At 40.4% G+C, this 11,625-nt stretch overlaps 1 pseudogene; it reads left to right on the top strand.

Moving 5' to 3' along the window:
• The first annotated feature begins 1,890 nt into the window (after positions 1-1,890).
• On the top strand, positions 1,891-11,342 carry LOC120565128 (annotated as a pseudogene).
• The last annotated feature ends 283 nt before the right edge of the window (positions 11,343-11,625 follow it).

Raw genomic sequence — 11,625 nt, forward strand, 5'->3', positions numbered from 1 at the left:
GACTGTGGATTTTCAAACCAGATAGAGTCCTTGTATACAAGTTTGAATTATTATTCCAGCTTTAATAAACCACCTTAAACAAGATAAGTTGTTTGTCATCTGTCCTGACTGACCAATTGCACCCCATCACCCCTTTGGTTTTTACTGGCAGAGGAGTGCTGAAGTGTGATAAATGTACGTTATACAAACTGATACATACCTCTCTGATCTGTAGGTGGAATCGTGTGGAATCAATGAAGTTCACCAATAAAAGGAAGAGTCCACGGTCCTGGTGGAAAATTTGGCGGCACCCTGTTCTTCAAAACATCAGTCAACAACAGAAAAACAGAAATATCAAAATACTCCTGCCGTCCATCCACTCCAAGCGGAGTACACTGTATATTGTCTCCATTTGTTATCTTAGTTATGCTAGTTTGTTTATTCTACGGCCAATTTCAGGATTGAAATAATTGGATTTTAACTATAGATGCATTCATGTGTACATATTATTTTAATGTTTGAGCAAGTAAAGGTGGGGCTAATTAAACTTTTTGTAACTACTTTATATACTACTGGGTAGCTTCATATTAAATAAGTATAGTTAATTATTTGATTATATTTTGATAGTTAAGGTGAAGGTTAGGGGCTAGGAAAAGCTAAGTAAGTAAATAAGTAAAATCATAAGGTGGAAGTGAAATGCCACTTATATCTTTATTACTGATTTTAAAAAACTTAATTATTTTACTGCTGCACCCTTTGATACAAGTAAAAGTAAAAAGTAGTCATCCAAATAATTACTTGAGTAAGAGTAAAAACGTACTTGGTGAAAAAACTACTCAAGCATTCAATCAGACAGACAAAAATACAAAATAATCATCTTTAGGCAAATTATAGTTCATCCAAATTAATAAAATTAATTAAAATTAACAAAATAGCTTAAATTAAAATAATCCAAGTAAATTCAAGTACGTAAAAAATAAAATAAATAAAATAATAATAAATAAAAAATAAATAAGCACAAGTAACACAAATGTCCAAACCTTTCTACTTGTTTACCAGGCTCTGCAGGAGAACTAGAACAAGGTAATGTAGCTGCTGTTTCGCACTTTTACTAAGGTAAACATGCTTTCAATATGAGGCCAGGGGTGGTCCTCCTCGTCTGGGTCTGCATTTCTGACGGTTGATTCTGACATTTTTGTTTTGCTACGACTGTAAGGTAGCTAACCCGTCCCGCCGCTGAGATCAATATGAGTATGGTCACGTGACGAGACTGCACAACTACGTTTGGTTGGTGAAACACAGACATGTGGTAGAGCCTTTAGTGGAAGTCTCTCTCTCTTTCAAAATAAAACATTAAAATGAGGCGTACGCGGGGGTTATGAAAACAATGACCCGTAGAATACCAAAGAGGTAAAAAGAAAAGTAACGAGCTCATTGTAGCCTAATGTAGCGTAAAGAGTGCAGTTTCTTCTTCACAAATCTACTCAAGTAAAAGTAAAAAGTATAGTGATTTAAAACTACTCCTAGAAGTATACTTTTTTCAAAAACTTACTCAAGTAAATGTAATGGAGTAAATGTAACTCGTTACTACCCACTTCTGGTCACAGCCACACCATCAGCTAGTTTGAGACGGTTGAGGATTTTAAAATGAACTCTGTTGATATCTTCTGTAACAGACGCAATGGTGGAATCTACACATCTCAATTCTCCAGCGGCAGCCATCTGTTGTAAACAAATTCAACCCAGGCGCTCTTTGGTGACGTGGTTGATTCTGTTACTGTTGATCATCTGTCCGACAATTTGATTGGTCCGAACAGATCTTGTTCGAGCATAATTGCTCCTCAACGGATCAAGTCCAGACTGAACTTCCCGACCTCGAATGTTGTGGGCGGGGCTAAGTTCGGCTGGCATCCAGGCTAGCATTTTCCCCCAGCCACCTCCACTCCTCACTCAGATAACATGAGACACACACACATCATCCTCTTTGCAGGAGAACATTGATTTTACAGAGGGCCTTTTGAAATATACTAATCATGATTTTTCATGCACTTTTTGAATATATGGACTTTACTGGTTGTCTGTTGTTGAGCTTTGTAGTGTTACTCCTGACAGATGTGGTCAGAAACTGGAGGCCACACAGCTTTCCACCTGGACCCTGGGCTGTGCCTTTTTTGGAAATGTCTTCACAGGAGTTGATTTCAAAACATTGGAAAAGGTGAGGTGACCCGTACCGCTTTATTTTAGATTACTTAGGCCAGTTACACACTGCCTGCGTGGCGTGAGTGTGGCGTTTCTGTTGCTTGTCAGCTGCGTGGCGGCTGCGTGGATGTTTCTTAGATTTAAGTAGGGTAGAGAAGAGTTGATCTTTATTATCCTATAGGCAGTTTCACTTATATAAAGTAACCTTGTCAACATGATGGGTACAATGAATAATATTGATATAAGTGCATATTCATTCATTTTACCCCAAACAATGTTTTTTTCTCTAGGGTAAATTAAATAATGCATATTATAAAAGTAGTTGTGTGCACATCCCACCTTCTGGCTTCTGGCTATTTGCCTGAAGAAGACCCAGTAGGGTCGAAACGTTGCATTTGTATTAAATATGGGAGTTTAAGCAGTGTTGTAGACATTACATTTTTTTCATTTTAAATTAAATAATGCACCATGGAAAATGACTTTACATCTCAAATAACAGTGACAATTACAAACACCACTACAACAGTTATAGCCATAAAAGGCTATAAAGGTTTTTGACTAACTTAAATAGAGTATGTGAGTTTTCAAAGCACATTAGCAACATAAAATAATTTACAAAGGTCAGAACATGGCTTCTAATCAGTGACAAACTGCAGGGCAATACATGGAAAAAAAGTTCTAATTTATTTAGTTTGTAAACACCTATTTAAGGTGGGACAACCCATGTGAATAGGATAAATTAATTAACTAATAGATATCACCATGAAACTTCGACAATTGATTATTTAAATTAAGGCAACTAACTATATATATATATAACAAGTTTTCTGAAATTTTATGTTAAATATGGAAGGATGCATTATCTTGTTAAATATGCACTTATTTGCATACATTTCCAGAGGAGAAATCTGAACATTGTAAAAAACGTTTTTAGATAGAAAATGTTACATAAATCAGGCTATGAATGATATCTGAACAAACCCCTCTGAAACCTTCAGAATATAGATAGGAGCGACACTAGAAAGTCTGGTGTATGTAAATGCTACTGAAGTGGAGATTTCTGGCTCAGAGTCTGAGAAAAACCCATTTTGAGAAAACGGCCTTTGAAGATATGGATTATAAAATATCAGACATTTTGCAAGACATTACAGGTGAATAGGGTAAAAAAACAACTGATATCAAGATGAAACTTCCCCAGTTAATTACTTACATTTACTTACATTAAGACATACTGTATATTTTTGTATTACAAGTTTTCTGAAATTATGGGTTTAAATATGCGAATGAGGCATTATCTAATGCTAACTTTTGGTGAATTTAGGAAAGATTTTAAGGTGTAAATAGAAAAAGTGTGGTAAAAAAAAAAAAAAAGGTTTTTTTTTTTTTTTTTTTTTTTGTAAAAAAAAAAAAAATTTTCAAAAAAAAAAAAAAAAAAAAAAAAAAATTTTAAAATGATGGTTTTGCCTGGGGTGTCTCCCCTTAACACACACACAAACTGCATCAACACAGGAACAGTGGGCACAAGATTAAACTAACAGTATTATATAAGCACGCAAGTCCAATCTTTTGCAGTGGTTGCAGGGGGCTGTTAAACTTTAACTTTACAGTTATAGTTATTTTCCATGAAGTGTTGTTGAAATTGTTTAGTCTTTTTAAGCATTTCACCTGAAAAAACTGCCTTCATTTCAATTCAATATATAGTTCATATATAGAAGGAATAAAAAAAGTCTTTGTGAAACATTCCCTCTTATTTGTTTTGAAATGCAGCTTTCTCAGGAGTACGGTCCAGTGTTCAGCCTGAAGAAAGGCAGTGAAAGGATGGTGTTTGTTTCAGGATACAAGATGGTCAAAGAGGCTCTTGTTAACCAGCTAGACAGCTTTCCTGATCGACCTATTGTCCCTCTCTTCCATGTTGTCTGCAAGGGGCTTGGTGAGTATACGTGAACAACTGAGTGAGAAATAGAAGCCATAGAAATAGAAAGAGAGTAGAACGGACATTACCATTCAAATCATGATAGCTGGAGGGTCATGATTAGGGCTTTGACTCCGAACTTCGTTATTCGAATATTATTCGAATATTAAAAAAAATAATGATATTCGAACGAATATTAGCCAGCCCTTAATATTCGAACCTGTTATGGGCATTGTTATTTGTAAATGCGTTTGCTTGTAAACGTTGTTTTAAGTTCAGATTCCGAGGCTTTTTCACGCATTTCAAAATGTAACTACACGTCGCAGCAACGCACGTCTCTCGGCCGTGGCTCGGTAGCGGTGCATTCCCCCCTAATTCTCAAGGGCCCAGGGCCAGACCAGCTCAGGGCCAGGACCAGGACCAGGACCAGGACCAGGCCAGCTCAGCGGCGTCTTTCTCCCATCGCGTTCCGCTGTCTCTCCTACCTACACCGGCGCCGCACCCTGTCCCTTCTCCCCCTTTCTACCTGCCTGCTTCCTGTCGAAAGCACACTGTTTGCGTTTAATCCAGGGTCTGACTTAATTTTTTTTTTTAACTGAAGGCATTTAATGGTCAAAATATTATTAATAAATATTCAAATATATTCGAATATTAATATTAATATACAAACAAACTTCGAATATAATTTTTGGGCAAAAGTCAAAGCCCTAGTCATGATAAATTTTTACATGTATGTATATTGCAAAAGAGCTGTCACTGTGTGTTTTGCAGACAACCAAAACAAGCAGTGGAGTAGTACGAAGGATGGACAGCCAGAGTAAATTACTTTAACTAGTGTATTATTAAAGCATGGCTAAAGCATGGCTAGCCAGCTGTCCACTAGTTAGCTATAGCTAGCTAAACAGCAAGCGGCAGCACTGGGGTCCCTCCGTCTCCCCGCCACTCTAGAGACGGACAAGCTATCTAGCTAATTTGTCTCGGAAGTTGACACTCACTCTTCTCCTGGCAAAGTAGTCTGCAACACACTTCACGGCCCCACTGACATGTGTTGTCAACTAACAACTTACAACCAGGGGCGGTTCTACGCCCAACAATATATACAATCATAAACAATTTAACAAGAACAGAGAGCAACAATAATATAAAATATTAAGAATAATATCTATCTATAAATTGCAGGAATGTCTGTCTGTGTGTGTGTGTGTGTGTGTGTGTGTGTGGGTGGGTGTGTGTGTGGGTGTTAAGTGCATATCTCTCGAACCGTTGGTCCGATGGATTTCAAACTTGACAGGTGTCTTGCTACGGGCAGGAGTAAGTGCAGTGCCAAGTTTGACGTTGTTTGGATAAGAAACGCAAAAGATATCGTTAAATATATAGGTAAAAGAAGCACACATTTGCTTTTGCCGCTCTAGCCGCTGGCCACTCCCCCTCTCACACTGCATGCAAACACTGACTGAGCACCTATTTGTGTCGTGACTCACTCTACACCGTGTCTCTCTCTCTCTCTCTCTCTCTCTCTCTCTCTCTCTGGCGCACACACACACACACACACACACACACACAGGTTCTGGTGGTTGATGATTGCAGATATGTGCTGTTTAGTTCTCATAACGGGCCAGGTGGGTAGTGCACTGCCATGAGTCCATGATGCTAATGTCTGATTACTCCACATTTTCATTGGGATATTTTGTGATTACGGTACATTCGGAATCTGCAATGTTCTCTGTTAGGTAAATCTGTAAGTTAGTAGTAGGCCTAACGCCTCGGGCTCGGACCCCTCATACGACACGAGACAACACCATCTCTCTCTCTCTCTCTCTCTCTCTCTCTCCCTCTCTCTCTTTTTCTCTCTGCGCACACACACAAACGGTCCAGTTCTGGTGGTTGATGAATGCAGATATGTGCTGTTTAGGGCCAGTGGGTAGCGCACTGCCATGAGTCCATGACGCTAATCTCTAATTACTCCACATTTTCATTGTGATATTTTGTGATTCAATTCTGAATCTGCAACATTCTCTGTCAGGTAAATCTGTAAGTTAGGAGTACCACCTTGGGTCTCTCTCTTTCTCTCTCTGCGCACACACAAACGGTCCAATTCTGGTGGTGATTAGATATGTGATCGGGTCTCTCTCTTTCTCTCTCTCTCTCTCTGCGCACACTCTCTCTCGCATGCGCACACACGCAAACGGTCCGGTTCTGGTGGGTTTTAACGCAGATAGTGCTGTTTAGCGATGAAAACGGGCCGGTGGGTAGCGCACTGCCATGAGTCCATGACGCTAATGTCTGATTACTCCACATTTTCATTGTGATATTTTGTGATTACATTCTGAATCTGCAACGTTCTGTGTCAGGTCAATTAGTAAGTTAGTAGTAGGGTATAGCCTGACAAGCCAGACCCACATCAAGATGTTGGGTCTGGGAACTCACCATTGACGGAGCTCAATCCGAGGGGCGGGATAAACGGTTGTCTTTCAAATTCTATCTGCACGTAATAGGATAGCGCTACAACCAGGCAGAGCAACGAAGAAGGTAGCAAAGCTAGTTGATAGATTAAACTTTTGCCGTATCCGGTCGGCAAAACTCCGAACACATCTTCCTTTTTTAAGAATGATTTCTGTGCCGTTCTTTGTTCTTTTCTCAAAGAAAAGCTTCACTCCAAGTATTCCAGAAGACCGCTGTTCCCAGCAGCAGCAGCCATAAGCCCCGCCTACCGACTCTATACACGATGTGATTGGCCTGACCAAAATTTGTTTTTTCCAGCTCGCAAGTCAACGGAGAGTGCCTAGACCCCCCTGGCTGCAAAATAAATTTGCTGCCACTAGGGTGCGTCTAGATTTCTAGGCTAAGTAGGGTATACAGAGGAGTTGCATTTGAAGTGGTTTGGGGTCCTTCTGTAAGTAATTTTGGGGTAGGCTACAATTTGGTTTTGATGAATTCTACAAGCAGCAATACCACAGGCCAAGTAATTGCCTGTTCCAAACAGGCACATTTTCAATGGGCACTGCACTAGTACAAATAAATTATAGAAATATTCTAAATAGCACAAATCCTTCATCTATCTATCTATAAATTGCAGGAACGTCTGTCTGTCTGTGTGTGTGTGTGTGTGTGTGTGTGTGTGTGTGTGTGTTGTGTAGCAGCGTCATCTCTTGCACCGTTAGTCCGGCGCACTTGACTTGACTCGACAAACGACAGCGTCGTAGCGTTTGCGCGCTTTGAACGCGTAAGTGCAGTGCCAAGTTTGACGTTGTTTGGATAACAAACGCTAAATATATCATTAAATATATAAGTAAAAGAAGCACACATTGGCTTTCGCCGCTCTAGCCGCTGGCCACTCCCCCTCTCACACTGCATGCAAACACTGACTGAGCACCTGTTTGTGTCGTGACTCACTCTACACTGTATCTCTCTCTTTCTCTCTCTCTCTCTGCGCGCGCACACACATATATATATATATATATATATATATATATATGTGTATGTGTTTTTGGCTCAGTTTTATCAAGGGGCAAAGTGTTTTAAGGGGAGTTCTGTTTACCGCTCCCTCATCTCTGTCCCTCTCCTCCTGAGTCTCGTCCTCACTGCCACTGCTGCCGACACCGACACCACCACCACTATCATCAGCCACGGGAGCTGATGAAGGTCCTGCTACTGTCAAAAACATGTCTTTTCGCTTTTTTCTTTTATTTGAGCCACTTGGGTAACTTTGTTTCATTTTCACGTTTAGACCATTGACATAAAAGAAAGGTTTAGACTCGTCTTTCTCCGTCTCTGTGTACTTCCCAGCTCCCCTTTCACCGTGTGTTTATCTTTCCCGCCCGCACCGTTACGGACTAGTCCATTTCATTGTGAAAGTAGCGGGTGCAAGCAGGGCGCCTGCAGCTGCAAGGGGGGCGCCGATTTAGAGTTGTAATCGGGCCTTAAAAGTACTGCCCGAAAAGGCCCGAGCCCGACAAGTACATTTTGATTGATAGCTTTTTAAAAGCCCGAACCCGTTTACAGCCCGACTGTACAAAAGGCCGTCTATCAGCAGTCATTAGAGTGTCGGAGAATAGCGCGGACACGCGCATCACACTGCGAGCAGGCACACGCACCACTCGGCGGAAAAGGGAGAGAAAGAAAAAAGAGACAGCTCCTTTGTCTTTCGTAAAAAATTAGTCATTTATACATGTTTTAACATCATATATTCATGACTAACGGAGGCTACAGGCCACTTGGAAGTTGGAACAAAGAAATTAATGAAGTCCTCCAGAGACCAGCCTCCGTTTCACCTCCTCAGGATCCAATTTCACGCTAATCGAAACGCATCAGCTGACCGCTCATTTACCATGGCAACCCGAAGCGCAAGCGCAAGCCCGAGCCCGGCCCGAGCCCGTGTAAAATAATAGAAATTAAGACCGAACCCGACCGAACCCGTCGGGTCCCGGCAGCTGCCCGGTTCACCGTGCCAAAAACCGCCACTGCTTACAACAATCCGCATTTTCTTTTTTACTCAAACAAACAAACAGTTCAATGTCCGTTTTATTCATTTTTTTCTATGTTGAGAGCATGGTAGCCTACAGAAAATGTATTTTGCTGTTTGTTTTTTTATTTAACCTTTATTTAACCAGGTAGGCCGTTGAGAACAGGTTCTCATTTACAACGGCGACCTGGCCGAGAGAAGCGTAAGCGTACAAGACAACATATAAAGTTCCACAATCAACATAGTGCAAGAGAACAAAAAACAATGTTATTTTCAATGTATGTGCTCAGAAATGATCAACTTTTAACACTACATGTTTGCTTTGTAAATAATTTTATATTACATTCCGTCAGGTTTACTTTTGAGCAATGGTTACCTGTGGAAGAAGCAGAGGAAGTTTGCCATAACTCACCTGCGTTACTTTGGAGAGGGCCAGAGGTCACTGGAAAAATACATTCAAGAGGAAAACAACTTCCTCTGTGAAGCCTTTAAAGAGGAACAAGGCAAGTAGAGATTCATCTCTTATTTCACTTGACTGATTTTACATCCTAATGTGATATCATTACTTGAATTGAATTTAACTTACGGTATTCCCAGGAAGACCATTCAACCCCCACTACATCATAACAAATGGAGTGAGTAACATAATCTCGTCTGTGCTCTTCGGACATCGCTTTGAATACAGTGATCAAAACTTTCGGAAGTTTCTAGAGTTGGACAACGAGATCTTTGTGCTCGCTGGCTCAACTCAAACTCTGGTAATTCCTGATCTTACACAACTACCATGTTGTGATCATACAACAAACTGTGCTGTTGGTCTATAGCTGATCTGAGTTTGTCCCATTGACAGGTGTATGATGCCTTCCCGGGCTTAATGAAGTACCTGCCTGGACCTCACCAGACTGTACATGCCAACTATAAGGAGATCATGATTTTCCTGAAAAAGGAAGTAGAGAAGCACCAAGAGGAGTGGAACCCTGATGACCCTCGTGATTATATTGATGCATACCTGTCAGAAATGAAGAAGGTAAGATATTTCCACATTTTTAGTAAAGCTCACCGGAATCCTGGCAAAGGATAGCTTTACAATTGTTCACGTTTTTCATGGAACAATCAGCAGGTTCCCATATGAACATGTTTTTGGCATTGACTGCATAAAATAGGGACGTAGTAGTCTCCATGACGTCACCCGGCTGAATGAAGCCTACAGTCTACACTCGCCTCCTGTTATGGCAGCTAACCTGTCATTCAAAGTAGAATGCCCTTTATTATGCAGAACTTTAAGCCTGAATTTATATAAAATGGTTAAAACAAATTCAACCCGTACAGTAAAAATAGTAAAAAAATAAATTTAAAAAACGTACTGGTTTTTGCTTGCTGTAATCATTCCTTATGTTTATACAAGCCATGGACAGATCTTTTTCTAATGCTATTCCAATGTAAGTGATGGAGGACGAAATGCACAATCCACAGCACAATGTATGATGTCATTGATAGAAAAAAGAGGATCCCCATGCTGGCTTCAACGTTGAATCCATGCTCGTAGGCATCCTCGAAATGCTGGAGGCTGGTACAGATACTTCTTCCACCACTTTACGCTGGGCCCTCATATACATGATGCACTACCCAGAAATACAGGGTTAGTAATTTATTAATCACAATGGGCACATGAGTATTCTCATGAAGATTATAGATGGTTTTGTGCTATTTCAAGTGTATATGTCCAATGAATCTGCTTCCTAACTCAGAAAAAGTCCAGGCAGAGATAGACAGAGTAATCGGACAGTCTCGTCAGCCCACCATGGCCGACAGACCCAACTTGCCTTACACTGACGCTGTCATCCATGAGATTCAAAGGATTGGAACTAGTGTTCCCCTGGGGTTCCCCAAAATGGGCAGTAAAGATGCTACACTTGGAGGATACTTAATACCCAAAGTAAGGACAATTTACCAGACTCACCCAGCTTTGACAAGCTGTAATTTGTAAATGATTTATACACAGCTGATATCAACCCCTTATGCCTGTTTTTCCAGGGCACAGCTGTATTTACAATCCTTGCATCTGTGCTGTTTGATAAGAATGAGTGGGCGACCCCAGATATCTTCAATCCGGAGCATTTCTTGGATTCAGAGGGCCAGTTCCGCAAAAGAGATGCCTTCTTACCGTTTTCAGCAGGTTTGCTCGATACTCCGACTCTTTCAGTGATACAATTTAGCTGACAGGAATTGCTGCCACCAACATACAGTAGTTAATGAGAGTATATATGTAGACTGGTAACCTAAAGCTGCTGTCAACCGTTTCCCCACAGGTAAACGTGTGTGTTTAGGGGAGCACGTGGCCAGAATGGAGCTGTTTCTTTTCTTTACATCTCTCTTCCAACGCTTCACCATCTCTCCTGTTCCTGGAGAAATGCCCAGCTTGGAAGGTGTAATGGGCTTGACCCATTCCCCTCAGGAGTTCAGGCTGCTAGCTATGCCTCGCTGATTTCCTCCCACCTTTTGTCATCCCTGCATTACAGTAGCACAAAGCATTAAATACCTCTTAGACAACAATATCCAAGATTACATATCTGACTCGCAACTGAGAAGTATTTTGCATAAAATATAAACACTCGCCACCAAAAACAATTAATACAAAAAATAAAGAAGAGATTCGCAGTCATCCAGGTCAGAGGTTAAACAAACCAAAAAACATCTACTGTTCTACAATATACTTGTACTGATACAATATTTATCTATCTATCTATCTATCTATCTATCTATCTATCTATCTATCTATCTATCTATCTATCTATCTATCTATCTATCTATCTATCTATCTATCTATCTATCTATCTATCTATCTATCTATCTATCTATCTATCTATCTATCTATCTATCTATCTATCTATCTATCTATCTATCTATGGCCTGACAAGCTTTTATTTACTGGATCTCAGATAACTTAATGACATGGTCATTAAAGCCTCCAAACACCCACACAGGTGATTTCAGTTATTCTGGCTGATTAGACCTCTGCTCAGTTTGAAGGTGGGCTGGAGCTTTAATAAGAATTAATTAGGTCATTAGGAAT

The sequence above is a fragment of the Perca fluviatilis genome, chromosome 9 (assembly GCF_010015445.1).
Source record: "Perca fluviatilis chromosome 9, GENO_Pfluv_1.0, whole genome shotgun sequence".
NCBI lineage: Eukaryota > Metazoa > Chordata > Actinopteri > Perciformes > Percidae > Perca > Perca fluviatilis.